We start from the raw sequence: 17,272 nt of genomic DNA on the forward strand, positions 1-17,272 counted from the left end.
TGCATTGGGCTTACTGTAACATTCACAGCATAGTGAATGACACATTCAGCCATGCCACATCTTGGTGGCTTTATTCCCAAATGTCCTGAGGTGGAACAGTTATCGCCCCAGAGTGACAACTGACTGTACTCACAGATGTTTATTACTTGAGGGGACCTGTGGTGAGATTGTCCAAATGATGTGTTTAACCTCATGGACATTGAAGTGTGAATGTTCCTTGTCATCTGGGTGAGTGTGTATGTGATGTGTTGCATCACTGCTGCATGGCGTATGCAGCAGCTCTAGCCATCTGATGTGACAAGTAAGCAGTGCTGTGTGCCTGACTTGCAAAGTTGAAAAAGGAATCAATAGATGTGTTGCACAGCTGGTTGCAGTTAAGTTTTTAAATGATTTGTTTGAGAAAATAGATCATGTATGGTCGCTCCATCTGGTGGCGTAACCGTCCATTTACGCTAATTAATGAATCATCAATGAGTGTGCTCATAAATTATGTACACATCCCTGCATTGGGCACTCCAATAAGGTTTGTCGTAAAAGACAGACTCCACTGTACTTTAAAGTAAATTTATTTGTTGTTCATTAAATGTTAACGTGGTGTGTTCAATTCAGTGCATTCATTTCTTTATTCCTTGAAATTCAACAATTTAGTGGTTTGGGGATAATGGTTTGTCCACAATGCAACAATGATTTTGTTCATCCCAATTGCAGGCCCATTAGCTTAAGCATTGTCCTGATTTGGGACATGTGGGCCACTTCACATGACAGCCAGTAGGTCTTATGTGCAAGCAACTGTGTCATCAGGGAATGGATGTAAATGTAAATGTATTTGAGCTTATATAGCGCACAGTTACCCACAAAGGGTTTCCCGGTGCTTGCTTAGGGAACCCGTCCTGGTATTCCCCTGTGAGATAACCCCGGCAGGGTATCCACAAGGTTAAAGCCAGGCATCCCGCCGCGAGGGGCCGTTGTGGAGATTAAGCAAGCTATTGCCCAGAGTCGCAGAGTGTGAACCCGTGAGTCGAGAAGGCACCGGAGCGAGAATTATCGAGTCCGTGAAATTTTTGAGCCCAAGACCCGCCGAGGCGGGGAATTGAACCCTGGTCCAGGGCCGATCTCTGCTTCCGGGTCTGCCGCCTCTAACCCCTGAGCCACACTTCTCCACGTCCCCTGTGAGGACTGACATATTTCAAGTTGTATCACATAAATGATTGTATCTTAGCAAAGTTAGCACTCACAACACTTGTTAAAAGTTGTTCATGTTTTGAATGTGTTAATATGACGAATTGTGTAAAAGACACTTATATGCCTGCATGATAGTTGTCTCACAAGGTAGTGCACACAAAACTACATTTACAATTTTTTGAAAGAAGCAGGCAGCTTTTGAAAGAGGCCAGTGTTACTGATTAATGGTGTGCCTTGATCTCCATAGACATGTCCCCACAGTGGTCTTGAGGTCTTGAGACTCCTTTGTTGTCAATTGTACAAACTAATGAGTGGCAAGCCATCAAGACCTCAGTTGGATCATGTATATGGAAAATTTGCAATGCCATTTGTTTCTAACAGTGTTTTATCTTAAAGGGTGCCAGCTGTTTTAAAGAATGTGTAAATCTTTTTTGTGTGCATTTCATTGTGAGACATCTGTCATGCAGGCACATTCGTGTTGTCTTCACAAGGTGGCGAATTAGCACATTCAATACACGTCGATTCTATAAAGTGTGGTGAGTCCCAAGATGGCAACATTTATTGACATTTATTTTTTGCCCAATGTACTTACAGGGCTCTCAGTGTGGTGTCACCTTGGGGAGTGAGGTGGGTGAGTTTGCCCTGAGGGGCACCACTACTATTTATTTCTTTGTGAACTTGAGGTGGCATCACTTCATTGCATTGATCTGTTCTCCTGTAAACAAACAGTAGCTTCTCAGTGTCATTCTCATTCAAGTTGTGGCCTGGTGTGTTCTTTCGATCCTTGTGTCCAAGTAGCATTGTGTCTATATCAACTGGGCAGTACAAGTCTCAAATCTGTGCTGAGCTATCTGGCTGTTACTCATGATGCATGCCACGATTTGCAGTGTGACCTACTGATTTTGTTCTCATGTGTCAGATGTGTACAGGTGACTGATGCTTTTCTGTTTCTTCTCCTTGCCCACAGCATCATCAACAGAGACAGAAGGAGACATTAGCAAGGACCAAGAGGAGGGACCCAGCCACAGTGCCACCATCGCTGAGGATTCGGAGGGAGCCAGTGGCACGGAGGGTGAGGGGAGTCAGCCTGCGTACCTCTTGGAAGGGGACTTATCCTACCACGCAGATGGATCTGCTTCTGACTCCCAGGAGGAGAGGGAATACGCTGCAACACCGGGCAGAATCACTGTGTCTGTCCCCACCTCCTCCAGAACCATCTCCACCCTCCCAGTAGCTCCGGTCCCTTCTGTCCGTGCAGCCCCCCATGTCTCCTTCAGCCCCGGCACCACAGGCCCTGCTCCTGTCTCCCCTGCTGCCCTCAGTGTGGAGTGTGTGGACCTACTCCGCCAGATTCAGGTTGGTCAGACATCAATGCTGTATTTCCTCCATGGCCAGACTCAAATACTGACCCAGTATCTATAAACAGCCCTAAAACTACTAAATTCAGTCAGGCACCCCTGAACTATTTAAGGAGGAAGTGGGCAAAATTCTCCTTGGAGGATTTTAATCAAGCTTTGATAAGGGATGGCCAGCCTGGAGGTGAGGACATAGAAATGGCGGTTTCTAACCTGAATAGGCGCATCACAGAAGCGCTTGACCAGACCGCTCCACTCTGCCGTACATCCGCATGCGGCCGCAAGGAAAGATCAGCCCCATGGTTCAGTGAAGAGCTGCGGTGAACAAAGGCGGAATGTAAGCGAGCCGAAAGAGCTTGGAGGGTGACATATGATACTCAGGCCAGGGAACTGTTTTTAGAAAAAAGGCGGCTTCATCACAGGCTGATTAAAAAGTTGAAGACAGCCTTTTATGCAGGACAAATTTTAGGGGCAAAAAATTCGGCCAAAGAACTCTTCGGCATCTATAAGTCTTTGACTTCTATAGACTCATCTGCAGACCCGGAGAGTTGTTCGACGGAAACATGCGATCGCATCGCCGAATACTTCTCCACTAAAGTCGAGAAAATTTACTCGACCTTTCCTAACCCTCCCCCTACAGGGGCTGAGTTTGAGGTAACATCGGAGGGCACGGAGACTGCGGGGCTCCTCACAAACTTCAGCGCCCCCCCTCCTGAAGAGCTAGTCAGGGTATGCCTCTCGGTAAAATCGGGCTCCCCTTTGGACCCGGTGTCCCCTAAACGTTTGGGGGACAGCCTGGAAGTACTGGAGCCCTACATAAGGCATGTCCTGGATACCTCTTTCAAGTCAGGTATGCTGCCTAAGGGGTGGAAACAGGCAGTGGTGCTCCCTCTCCGAAAGAAATCCCACATTGGCTTTGAGGTGTTAGAAAATCTGAGGCCCATATCACTCCTGCCTTTTCTGTCCAAAGTGGCGGAGAAGGTGGTAAACACCCAAATCATGAAACATGTGGAGGAGGCGGGATTGCTCCACGTTACGCAGTTTGGCTTTAGACCACGCCACTCTACTGAGTCCGCCCTTCTAATGGCAACAGAACATCTGAGGCAGGGCGTATACGAAGGGCAAACTATGGCCCTCATCCTGCTAGACCTCAGCGCAGCGTTCGACACTGTAGCACATACCACCTTGCTACAGTGTCTGAACAGAGGGGGTATCGCTAATACTGCGCTGAGGTGGATCCAGGCCTTCCTAACGGGGAGAAGCTTTCAAGTGAGGCAAGGCGACTGCTATTCGAAGGGGGTACTTTTGGGCCAAGGCGTGCCTCAGGGCTCGTCCCTGTGCCCGACCCTTTTTAATTTGTATGTAGCGCCTGTAGCCTCCATTGTGGAGAGCCATGGCCTCCAAATGGTATCTTACGCCGATGATACGCAACTGGTCATCTCCCTGTCGCATGCGCCCTGTCTTGCTGCAGATGGCTTCCGGTCGTGCATGAAAGAACTTGCCGATTGGATGGCCATCAACTGTTTGAAACTTAATGGCAGCAAGACAGAGGTGTTGGTGGTAGGGAGAGCCCAGTCTGCTTGGTCGTCGGCCTGGTGGCCATCCTGTTTAGGACCAACTCCCACCCCCTGCCAGGAGGCAAAAAACCTAGGGGTATGGTTTGATGCGAGTCTTACTTTCGGGCCCCAGATCAACCGGGTGGTTGGAGTGTGCTTTGGGGTACTGAAAAGATTGAGGAAAGTCTTGGACCTATTGCAGATGGAAGCTCGTCAAACCCTGGTACATGCTTTGGTGACCGCAAGGTTGGATTATGCGAACCTGCTGTATCTGGGGGTACCGGAGAAAAGCATGGCCCGCCTTCAAGTGCTGCAAAATGCGGCAGCACGTTTGATCCTTAGGCTGCCCAAAAGGGCGCCTTCGAAGGTGGCCCTGCAGAAGTTACACTGGCTCCCTGTGAGGAGCAGAGTCGAATATAAAGCCCTCTGTACCTGTCACCGGATCCTGAATGGCAGGGCACCTCGACCATTGAGGAGACTGATCGAAGTCTACGAACCTGCTCGAGCGCTCAGGTCCGCTGGTGGGGGTCTGCTGAGGATCCCCAGGGTGAAGAAAGCTGGCATGGGAGGAAGATCCTTTAGGTACTTAGCGGCAAACTACTTGAATAAACTCCCAGTGGACTTGCGCCTGGAACCTGAAGAAGCGAGGTTTCGAGCGAAATTAAAAACCCATCTCTATGTTAGATAATTGCCTGCTCGGCAGCTGTTTTCCTGTTTGCCGCCTCTCCCACTTTTCAGCGCGTGGACACGCCGGTGCGCGTAACTCAGCGCTTTATAAATGTCCCTATTATTATTATTATTATTATTAGTTGTTGTCGTTCATGGAGGGCATGTCAGCTACAATGTCAGACCAATGTCGGATTCTCACGTCCATTGACTCTTCAATGACGGCTGCAGTTTCCCTCCTGCAGCAGTCCGTCCCCCTCTCCTTCGGACCCATCCACACTCCCCTCTCCCATACCTGTCTAAAGCACATGCAGGAAGGCATGATCACGCACACCAAAGGACACAAGCAGCATACCACCACAAAAGTCTAAGCGCACACCTCCTGGCACGCAAACTCAGAGGGATGCAGGCACACCCACAGAGATGGGGGTCAGACCGCAGACACGCAGTCAAAGACACAGTCCGCAACCCTCACAGCCCTCTACCTCCACTCCCATAGAGTCCTCGGGTGCAGGGTTTGGTCTGGAGGAACTGGCAGCAGTGTGCAGCGCTGAGTATCTTTCCACCTTTGGCGCTTCACAAGCCACTGAGGACGATACGTCCCACCCTGCACCCACCACACCTACCCTTCCCACTATTGTCCCTGCGGTGCTTGGCCCTGACCCGGATGATGCCTCCCAAAGGTCAACTGACCATTAGATCCTTCCTGTGCAGGCACGTTTGGGGTAGACGACCTCCCCAACGTCCCCCTACAAGACATTGTTGTGGACTGGCCATTGGCCTTATTTGATCTGGGGCTCATTTTTGCACTTCTTTTCATTTAAAGCTGAATAAAGCCTTTTATTTTGCATTCTACACTATTGCATTTCAGGTACTTGCTGTTGGATATGGGGACCCTGGATTTGGTGTCATGGTATTGTTTTGGGTTCTGAAAGATGTTTTTGGATGATGTTCATGAGGTGGACCATGGTATCTGTGTGCCATCACAATGTCTCTGCAATTAATCATTGGTTGTGTGGGTTCAGTTTGGCTACAGACATTGTCCCAAGGAGTGTTCCTTCCTCTGTGACACCTGAGATCTTCACTGCAGACAGTTGCACGAGTGTTGTGCTGACATGTGTGCACATTTCCTTTTTTGGTGATGGTTCCCTTCAACAATGGCCATGCCTGCTCACAGATGTCGGTAAAGATAAGGGGGTTTACCCAAGAATAGTCACTGGGACCTGGGTTATAGTGCTATTGTGAGGAAAGGGGTCCCAGCAAGGAAACTTACATTTTAACAAAAAATTAATTAGAGATGATACACATAGTTAGTCTACGATGTTTTAATCACAAAGTAGACAAAGCAGGGATATAGTATCCAACATTATTCATTTTATAGAGGTTGAACAGTGCCCCTTGGGGAGTACGGGAGGAGTGAAATGGTGAGGATAGTGAGGTGGGGCTAGTGACAGTAAAAGCAAGCAACAGTCTCAAATAATTATCAGTAAATTGTATTATAAGGACAATGATAAATCCAAATAGTCTGTTCAAACAAACACATGCCCCATATATTGCATAATTGATACAGTCTCAAACATGGGGCTGGGGTGTGATGAGGGGTTGTCGACGTTTCGACCCACTGGATAGCAGGAATAATTAGAAACCTTGCGGCGGGGTCTTCATCAGGACTGGTGGGGGGGCTAGCAACCTTAATTAATCGGTGCTCGTCTGTGGAGTGAATTCCGCTGTCAAGTATCCGAAGAAGGGGAATTAGAAGCGGTCGTTCCCAATGACTGGAGAATTACCAGGAAGCAGTGTAGCCAGCATCTCGTGATCCGCACCGTATCCCAACAATCATGGCGTGTGTGCAGCTCGTATCACTATTTCAATGGCGCCATACGGGAGCATGTGACCCACTCTACCCCAACATTCATGGCGTGTGTGCGGCTCGTAGCACTATTGCAATGGTGATATACGCGAGCACGTAAGACGCACCGTACAATTACACTTCCGTTTTTGCGGTACGTTGTTCACACCGTCTGCGCCGTCGTCGGTTTCTGTGCACCAAGTCGGAGGCGTGCAGGACTGGGATGACAAGGACAATGTATTTTTTGGTCGTAAGGTTTTTGATACAATTCATACTGTGATCTGCTTTGGGTTTGGATCGTACTTGTTCGTACGTGCTAGGAAGTGTACGATTCGTACGGGAAATGCGCTCCATACAACTATTCGTAGGGGATTTTACCGAATCGGAATCGGCCCCTAAATGTGTACCTTTCAATAGTCAGATGTAGTGGAAGAAGTCTACCTGTATGATATAGGACAGCCTCCCTTACTTCCCCTAGAAAAGATGGCAACAGGAGAATAGCCACCCAGCTATTCTTCCTGATGTCTGATGAGCAGTACTGGTATGGAAAAAATCACGTCAAGCTTAGACGTGGCCAATGTTTTCTGAGGAGATGTGTCTCTTCTCAAAGACAAATCTGGCTTTTGAAATCTCTGAGAAGTGACAATATAGCAAAGCATTTTTAGGAGCTCACAGTTTTAAGCTTATAATTTTAATCATTTGCATCAAATAACCTACCCCTTTACCTCACCTTAGCCCACTTCCCTTCTTAAGCAATACTATATTGATTTGCATAGTGCACTAATCACACAACAGGGTATCCAGGTGCTTGGGCAGATGTGTAGGTCTGTGGTCCACAAGGTCCTCCCACTAGACTTCTCTGCATCCTTTGATACTGTGTCTCACCTGATTCTCTTAAAAAAGCTGAGGGGGCAGGTATATGGACCATGCTCTTAAATGGCTACAATTCTTCCTGACAGATTAGAACTGGCAGTTTTCCTCTCGCCCTTCATATCCCAGTCCAGAGCGATAAGCTGTGGTGTACCTCATGGTTCATCACTAAGCGCAACCCTTTTTAACATCTATCTGGCCCGCTAGTTCTAGTCACGCAAATTTGAGGTATGAACATTGCCTCCTATGCAGATGATACTCAACTTATGTTATCCTTCCATCAACTTGATGACACTGTAAATAGGAACTTTCAGTGCTGTCTCAAATTCATTGTTCAATGGATGCATAACAGTTTTTACAACCTTAAATCTGATAAAGCCATTTTTTTTGGTGTCTCCCCACTTGAGGCTCTGCACCTCTGGATGTCTGACTTAGGACTGGTCCCCATACCTTTCACAGTTGTTCAGAACCTGAAGGTTATGATGGACACTGCTCTCTCCTTCCACCCCCATGTTAGGGTCATGGCAGTCATCTGCTTTGGTCTGTTAAATTCCCTGAGAAAGCTAATAAAACACTTGTCGCTGGACATCCACAAGTGGATTGTACGTAAACTTATCACTTCCAGTCTGGATTATGCCAACATACTCTACTTAGAAATTGGGTCTCTAGTTCGCAGACCTTTGCACCCTGTCCACGAAGGGACCACAATCCTGGTCAGGGTGCGCTCAGTACACACTTTAATTTAACCTGTGCTTTCCCACCGGTAACTTGGCAATGAGCATGCAGACTTAACTTAGGGATCAATGTGATAAGTATTTGTGCAACACATACATGCAGTAATACAATGCAAACAGCACAAAAAGACTCCACAAAAATGTAGAAAAATAAAGAATATTATCTGAGTAAAACAAGACTAAAAGAACAAAAATCCAATCTGTAAAAGTCAAGATATTAATTGGTAATGAAAAAATGCAAGTTAAAAGTGCTAAAACATTACTTTAGATTATGAGGTACCAGGGTATATTCAAAGTACAGGCCCAACACGATGGATGGCAGGCTGGCTACGAGACTGACATAGGTCCGCTGAATAAGCACCTTGGATGGAGCAAAGCATCAATACTGTGGCCACGATGCATTCATCTTTTCCACGCAGTTGGGTCACAGGCCATCATTGAGCTCCATTGAGAGGTAAGCAATTCATCATTGTCAAGCCACATAGAACCTAGTTGTCAGGCCCCATAGGCTGTAGAACTGCTGTCGTTCAAAAGCCTCTGCATTGGCATCGAAAGGCGATGCATTGGTTACAATTGACACAACGGTGACCATGTGTTGGTTTTGAGCAGCAGCAAATCTCACTTCTGAGGCCCAGAACTGGATGGGCACATTAGCCAAGTGGAGGCCTCACAGATGGCTGAGTCCAGCAGCACCAGCAGAATTGCAGGAAGTCTTATGTGTCCCTGAGACATCAGAAAACAGCAGGCAAGCCCTCGGAGTCACTCTGGGTTCAAGTGAGATGGATCCCATGCTTGTCATCAACAGGGCAGAGATCAGCTGGCAGCATGGCAGCTCAGCAAAGCAGAGATGCAGTTTCTCAGGACAATCAGTTAAAGCAAAGTGGCAATCCTTACAGCATAGCAGAGTTCTTCCTAGATCAGAGCCCCAGTACATATATCCAAGTGTGCCTTTCATCCTAGCCCAGTCTGCCAGACTCTCTGTGGGGCATATTCAGTCATTTGTGTGGGGACGGGACACAGACTATTTAGATGTAAGTGGGAGCTCCTTCTCCCCTTTCATGTCCAGGAAGGCTATGAGAATGCAGATGAATGCAGATGAGTCCATTGTCACACCTACCATTCCTGTGCGGCTGTCTAAAGGGTGTACACAAAGTGTAGCTTTCACCCAATCCAGACGTGTATTGGAGACTGACTGCAGGAACATAGAGCAAAGCTAAGAACACTGAAATGTCCACTTTCTAAAAGTGCACATATTAGGGGGTTGGGTCTAGCACTACCAGCCAGATTGGACTCTTCAAATTAAATATTAACAATAGTATCTGGCTGGGATGGTTTAGTTGCACTTATTCTAACATAACCAAGCTAAGTAAATGTATTATCTTGGCCTGTGTTTTTATTTTCCATTTAATTCTGCAAATATTAACACATTCATTTAGTGTAGTTTGTGATATGTCATATAAAACGACTGTTCTCTCTTTCAATGAAGACAAGTGTGGTAACACGATCAAGTGTATTAAACGAAGGTAAAAAGCAGTAATGAATCAAAATGCAAAATTAAAAACACAACCATTTTGTCAATAAAACAAATAGACAAAAAAAGAGTGAAAACATACATTTGAGGAAATAGAAATTTTTAGGTAGCCAATGTGTCCCCCACTCGCACCCTACCCATGCACCCATGTTCCATGTATGTCGTGTAATTCCCTTCCCGTGCCTGCCATGAAGACGCATATGCATTTGCGTCCATTGTTAACATGTCAGTTATTCAGTTCACTAAGAAAACCACGTTAAAATGGCTTTTAGGCCTATGGTGCCAACGTCTTTACATGGTGCACTTTTAAATATCGCCAAGCACACGTTCTTCACGTTTTTCTGGCTCAGCCGAGCCAGGCCCTTAAATTAAGGCTCCGAGTCTCTTCTGTCTCTGAAAGCTACAGTTTAGGTATGTATCCCTGACCTCTACCTTACATCCTGCCCAGGCGAGCGGTGCCCGGCTCGGCCTGGCCTGCCTGCCAAGACGGTATTTTGCCTACAAGTTATCTGCTCAGCCTCCGCAAAAACACATTCCAGTCTAGTGAAATAGGTAAACATATTCTAGCCTGCAGAGCAAAGGGCCCAGTTTTCCTGTCTCCTTGCACGTAATTTACTGCACCCGTTACCATGGTAGGCCCATGGCCCCCGCGCATTACATGAAGAACCATATGCACCCACTAGCATTCAGTATTGAACGGCCTCTGCCCGAGAGACCTTTTACTTCAGACAACACATCCTCCAAACATAAGATATCAGATATGCTATAGGTGCAGGTCGTTCTGACACCCCAGACATCAGTCTCCTCTACTAGTGCTAAAGTCCAGCCCCCAGTTCTCCCCAGTTACACGTCTACACCACGTCATGCTCAGTTGCACGCGCATCTGTATCAAAGGTTTCTGCTGATCCTGCAAACTTTCTCTAAGCATCCACCCACTTGTGACGTTTCTCTGACTCATCAAGTACACGCCTATGTGTACGCCCTTTTACACGCCTCCTGTTACGCACATGTGTTCTTATCACTCTTTTTCACCTGTTACGCCTACTGTATTCATTTCAATTATACAGTTTTACTATATATAATGTGTGATGTTAATAAAATGTTGAATATCCCTTCCTGAACCTTAGTGGTGATGGAACCCGATGTCCAGTATCTCGAGATACTTCATTAAAGCCCGTATGACTCAGATACCACGGACTCTGCCTCTCATTTTTGAGCTATCTTTATTGTCATGTAATGTATAGAAAAATAGTCCAGTAAATTTATTTACCACATAATCTGGCGCCCGAACAGGGACTCCTCCCCTTCCCCACGCGCTGGCAATGTAACGCAGGCCCCTGACCCCTTCTAAAGCCGTGACGGACTCCTGTGCACACCTGCGGGTTTTCCTGCTATCTCCCTCAGGCCCACGGAGGAGACGGAGACTGCGGTCCGGCATCCAGACGAGGCGGTGAGGAATGCGGAGAGTCCCGACCAGAGCCCAAGCCGAGAGAGCAAGGTCCGAGGTATCCGGAGGCCCACCTGTTCCGAAGCGCATGCGAAGTAGTAGTAGCAGCCAGACGCCGTAGCAGTCCAGTCCAGTCCAGTGTCGAGTTTCCAAGGCCTTCAGTTCTGTTTCCCGGTGAGTACCGGTCCTGGGGAGCATCTAGACGGGTTCATTAATTTGTGCCCGGTCAAGACGGGTCTGGGTACACAGATCCGGTCAAGACGTGTTCACTTAGGTGGATACGGTATGACGTGTCTCTTTATGGGACCGGTATGTCTGTACTGTTTTAGCAGTGCATCTAGTGATCTAGCATTCTAGTGATCTAGTATTCTAGTGATCCAGTGCTCTAGTATTGTTTCTCTATGTACCAGGTAGTATTCAGTCTGAAAATGTTTTAATGTGTTAAATGTCGTGGTATGAGTGATTGTTTGCTTTTCATTACTGTGTTTATTGTGTTCACGTTCAAGTAAGGTTCCATTATGCCACTGTTTTCGAAATTACGTCAGATAGGAACCAGGAAAGGGATACTCGAAGAAGCAGTTCCCGTCCCGCCTAGGGACACTCCCGGACATTTTATGTACCATAAGCATGGCTTAGATGCCATACTGTATTTAGACTTATGGGTTGATTATACGAAGGATCTAGAAGAGAAGGATAGATGGCCTGTCTCAGGGACATGGGATGCTGAATGCATCATGAGAGTAGAAGAAGCACTATGGAAAAGGAAAGCCAGACAATCCCAGAAAGATGCCATAGAATTATGGCGTAAAGAATCGCATAGAAGAGCAGAGAAAGAACTTAGAAAAGCAGAGAAAAGTAGAGAGGAATCCGAAAAAGCCCATGAAAAAGAATTACTAGAAGAAGGTGAACGAGTTAGAGCAGAACAATTAGACCGACAAAGAAATGCCCTTATTACAGGTCTGTATCCTGTTCTCGCCGAGGGCCTACTCAAGGCGACCCCGGAAGTACCCAGTAATTTGCCGCCACCATTGGTCCCGACTAAACTCCGTCATAGACAGACCGCAGCGGACATTTTCCTTTCTTCCTATTTAGATGACGTTGCTCCAGAGTATACTAATGCACGTGTACCACCTAATATTAATAATCCTCCCAATCCTGTTCATGACACGATTCCCCTTACTGTTCCTCCTGCCACTGGTCCTGGCAATCCCTTTACGTCAGCAACCCAGGGCCAACCTACATTACCTGCACCTACTGTACCAGCTCCATTACTACCACCGACAGCACAAACAGTATTAGTTGACGATCACACCCCAGGAGGAGCTGCAGGAGGTCTCCCTATCACCCCGCCCCAAGTAAAACGAACTACACTCAGAGAAGCAGCATTACAACGCACACCAAAAGTAACTACATACGCAGCCCTTAAACAGTATCTTACTGATTGTAGATATGATGCAGTACCTGGCGAAGACCAGATGATCCTATATTCAATACGTTTACGACGGGTTACAAACTACTTGACTATTTTTCCAGATATGAAAGAACATTTAGATGACATATACCATTTTATCAGGACGGGGGAGAGACCAGACAGTATTCAAGAGGCCATGGTACACAGGAAGGTGGAGACTCAAAATATGATCTTACAGTTTTTGATAAATTGTTTGATAAGGGAACGAGACCAGCCCGGTTATAATAAAGAAGAGATGAGAGTTCTGACAAAATGGAGTGACAACATAGCCGATGGCAAACATAGTAGACAGGCTTGTATAGAAGCCATGTACAGAAAGATTCGTAAGGTAATTATAGACATACACGAAAGGGCAGGAGCAGAAAGAGAAGCCGATAAAGAGGATGATGAAGTTTCAGATGACGATGATATACAGATTGAAAACCCTGATAACCCAGATAGAATAGCGTACGTAGGTAGGGTAAGACCTTTTGACAAACCCATACGCCTAGAAAGCAAGAAATGTTTTCTTTCTCCCATACCAGAACAATGTTCTCTTGAGCATTTATTCCAAGCCACTGATAAAGTACTAAAACAACGAATAGGTTATAGTGAGCTTAGCTCCATGCATGAACAGGAACTAGCCCGGTCAGCAGTACAATGGGCTGGCAATACTAGCGTATATAAAGATGATTCAGTAGCGCAAACATTTTTGAATCTTTCCCCAGACGAGCAGCGATTAGCTGGTATGTACATGATTCAACATCTCATTACATTGTATGAAAGTCAGCATTCTGATCCAGGTCCCCTATATATTATATTGGACGAGTTACTCCTAGGTAGATGGAGAGGCCTAGGTACTGATTTAATTAATGTTATTTTAGAACAGCGACACAAGTACAGAACTTTCCTGACTCCACATTTTGTTCCCGTTCCACCCCCAGTAAGGAAAAATTTTTACATGGACAGACAGAACCCCTTACGAGAAGTTCATCCAGTCCGGAGGGCAGATGATACGCTTGAACGAGTATTCGTATACACACCCTTGACGAAAATGGAATTATTGGAAATGAAAAAATTAGTACCCTGTCATGATAAAGATCCAGCAGGGTTCCACCGTGAATTAAAAGACATGCTCCTCATGGGGGAGTATACGTACCCCGATATCCTTAAAATGTTAAAGGTACTGTTGCCTGCTGGCATTTACGAAAAACTTAAAGAAAAAGAATGGGAGGTGGGAGAGAAAAAGATAGTTTGGGCAGAATTAGATAACGAGGAAAATACGCGAGTTCCTGGTACTGGTCTTGGGGACAAAGCCAAAGCATTACCAGGATTATTAATACAGGTCTTGCCGAGGTTATTGGCAACTAAAAAGGAAGACTGGGATGCAATCTCAGCCTGCAAACAGAAACAAGACGAAGATACTAGTGATTTTTATTCCAGATTCGAGAAATGTTTCATTATTAATAGCGGCCTAAAGACGAGTAGTGAATCATACCCGCATCTTTTTGTGACTAAATTAGTGGAGAATTGCTTACCACAAGTTAAAAATAGAGTACTGAAAGTCGAAAGTACATGGCAAGCTAATACCCCTTCCCAAATGTTACAAATGTTACAGTACCACCAGAACCGAATTAGAGAGGAACACGATCATGAACAGAGACGTATTAAAGACACGAAAATGAAAGTACTAGTTGCTCAGTCTGTCCCAACTGACGGTCAGAAGAAGGGTACGGCACCGCCAGGTCATTCTGCAGTTCCTGTTAAAGGGAATTGCAATTACTGTAAGCAGCCAGGTCACTATATAAATGAATGTACCATTCTAAAATACAATATAGCTACTGGTAAAACGAAAGAAAGACCGCGTCCACCTAGACAAGAACATGTTCCACAAAATATTCCACAGAACACGCAACCTCCACAGAATCCACAACAGACAGTAGCTGTACCACAGCCCCAACCTATTGCTGCCACACAACATGTCACGCAACAAATGTACCAGTATGCTCAGTCAGACTAGCCAGATTATCAGCAGTACTCATGAAACAGCCTAGAGAGGGAGGTTGGCTTGCCCCTTATTGAGGTTCCTGTAGATCAAGAGGGTCCCTATGTACATAGTCAGGTATTAGGGAAAGACAGAAAATTTTTGATTGACACAGGGGCGAGCAGAACTACCATCAGTCATGACGAGGTTCCAGGGGCTCCCCTCTCAGGCTCACAGAATGTTTCCCTGGGATTTTCAGGAAAGTCTATTGTTAATGAAGTGTCAAAACCAATTCCCCTAGAAGTTGGTCCATTATCTCGAACTACAGACTTGTTGCTTACGAAATCATGTCCTGAAAATCTGCTTGGTATTAAAACATTGAAAGCACTAGGTGCAGTGATTTGTTGTTCTCCGGAAGGAGTGAGATTGTTTTTACGTGATTTTAAAGGTCATTATGTGTTGAGAGATTTTGATCCAAGGTTGCAGAATGTACCACAGCATTTATGGGCCCAAGGTCCGACTGATGTAGGTTGTATGCACATTACACCTTACCGTGTTACTCTCAAACAAGGAGTTCTACTGCCTCGAATCCGACAATACAAGTTACCATCTGAGGCTGTAGCAGCCTTACTGAAAATTGTTGACGAGCTCATTGCACAGGGAGTGGTTGTAGAAACCGACTCTAATGTATGTAATTCCCCTATCATTCCGATTCTTAAACGACCTGATCCGAATGCACCTCCGGTCTACAGACTGGTGATCGACCTTCGAGAATTAAATAAATGCATCATACCGCAGTACCCAGTGGTCCCAGACATTTCATCTTTATTGACTGCTATTGACTCAGAAGCTGCGTTCTTCACTGTAATCGATCTCAAGAACGCCTTCTTTAGTGTCCCGATCCATCCAGAAAGCCAATATCTTTTCGGATTCTGTTTAAATGGCCGAAGCTTCAAATTTGCACGTGCTCCTCAAGGATTCACAGAAAGCCCTAGTATCTACAGCCAAGCTTTGAAACGACAACTAGACAGTATTCACATGCCTACTGACACTGCCCTACTCCAATATGTTGATGATCTGTTAATTACAGCACGGACCGAACGTGACTGCGAACGCGCATCACTGACTGTCTTGTATTTCTTAGCCGAAAAGGGGCATAAAGTGTCCCCTTCGAAGCTACAATTCTGTGCCCAGCAAGTGGTTTACCTTGGACACTTGCTGTCCAAGAGGGGTAGACAGTTGACACCTGACCGTATCCAGTTAATTGCACATCTTCCACAGCCCAAGACACAAAAGGAAGTACGGGCCTTCATTGGCCTCACTTCTTACTGCAGACAATGGATTCCTCAGTACGCATATCTAGCAAAGCCACTCATACAGTTGACAACGCAGGAGGCAGCGACTTCGACTGTCCTCCCTTGGACTCAGGAACATACACATGCTTTTGATGAACTGAAGAAAGCCTTATGTCAAGCACCTGTTTTAGCGACACCATGTTACAGCAAACCTTTTACACTTTTTGTTACTGAACGCGATGGCACAGCATTATCTGTTCTGACACAAGATCAAGCAGGAAAACACAAGCCTTGTGCTTATTTTTCTAGTACATTGGATCCAGTAGCCCAGGCTTTGCCTGCATGCCTAAAATCAGTTGAAGCAACAGCTCTAGCTATCAGACAAAGCGACTCAATAGTGTTAGGACATCCCCTGACAGTACAGGTTCCACACTCCGTGGAAGTTCTCCTAAACAGAACACAGACTCAGCACTTGACCATAGCACGACTGACAGGATATGAATTGACACTGTTTCAGCCACACATAGAGATCAGACGTTGCAACACATTAAACCCTGCTACATTGTTACCTTCGAGCACAACAGACCCTACACCACATGACTGTGTGGAAGTCATTGACACAATTACGAAACCAAGACGTAGTGTGGCTCACTGGTTAGAGGCGGCAGACCCGAGAGCAGAGGACGGCCCGGGACCAGGGTTCGATTCCCGACGCGGCAGGTTTCTGGACCAGGGTCAGCGGACTTGATAATTCTCTCGCCTCGGTGCCCACTCTGATCAGCGATCACACTCGGCAACTCTGGGCATTAGCTTGCCTCATCTTCACTAACGGCCCCACCAGACCGCCGGGGATGCCTGGTCTCACCCTGGAGATACCCACTAAGGGACCATCTCTCAAGGAAGCCAGGAAGGGTTTCGCAGCGGTCGAAGCGCGGAGATACTCCTCCAGGAGTCGATCCTAGCGCTATATAAACCTGGAATTAATTAATTAATTAATTAAAGACAAGACTTGACAGATATTGCCTTACCCGATCCAGACCTGACACTTGTGGATGGTTCATGTATGAGATCAAGTACAGGAGAGTTAGTGGCCGCATATGCAGTGACCACTGAAACTGAAGTCATAGAAACACATCGTATTGACACACTGTCTGCTCAAGCAGCAGAGCTCATTGCTCTGACCCAAGCCTGTATACGAGCCAAGAACCTGAAAGTGAACATATACACAGATTCACAGTATGCATTCGGAGTCGTTCACGACTTCGGTATCCTCTGGCAAGAAAGAGGTTTTTTAACTTCTCATGGTGCCAAGATACAGCATGGTCCCCTCATTCAAGCTTTGTTAGAAGCAAT

Source organism: Lissotriton vulgaris, chromosome 3_1, assembly GCF_964263255.1.
Source record: "Lissotriton vulgaris chromosome 3_1, aLisVul1.2, whole genome shotgun sequence".
Classification (NCBI taxonomy): domain Eukaryota; kingdom Metazoa; phylum Chordata; class Amphibia; order Caudata; family Salamandridae; genus Lissotriton; species Lissotriton vulgaris.